The 294-nt window shown below is 29.9% G+C and overlaps 1 protein-coding gene across 1 annotated transcript in view; it reads left to right on the top strand.

The window, feature by feature from the left end:
- Positions 1-294, top strand: part of LOC104979918 (fatty acid desaturase 2-like protein FADS2P1) — a gene marked incomplete at its 5' end in the record, with an annotated part of 21,742 nt that overhangs the window by 937 nt on the left and 20,511 nt on the right. The window lies entirely within an intron of this gene.

Genomic DNA, 294 nt, shown 5'->3' with positions numbered 1-294 from the left:
ATATATATATATATATATATGTATGTATAACTATTTATACATGCTGTTTCATAATAAAAGATTCTACTAAAAAGAAGTTATATATCTGTATTTAAAAAAAAAAAATTACCTGAGACCCTAGCCAAAAGCCTCATGTCACCAATACTTATCAATACACCAGTCTATGAACAGAATTTATTTATTATTACATGATAATAGGATGGTTTTTCCAGTGGTCATGTATGGATGTGAGAGTTGGAATGTGAAGAAGGATGAGGGCCGAAAAATTGATGCTTTTGAACTGTGGTGTTGGAG

The sequence above is a fragment of the Bison bison genome, unplaced genomic scaffold, assembly GCF_000754665.1.
Source record: "Bison bison bison isolate TAMUID 2011002044 unplaced genomic scaffold, Bison_UMD1.0 scf7180017858630, whole genome shotgun sequence".
NCBI lineage: Eukaryota > Metazoa > Chordata > Mammalia > Artiodactyla > Bovidae > Bison > Bison bison.
Note: the sequence above shows the minus strand (reverse complement) of the source record. Positions and strands in the feature narration are given on the sequence as shown.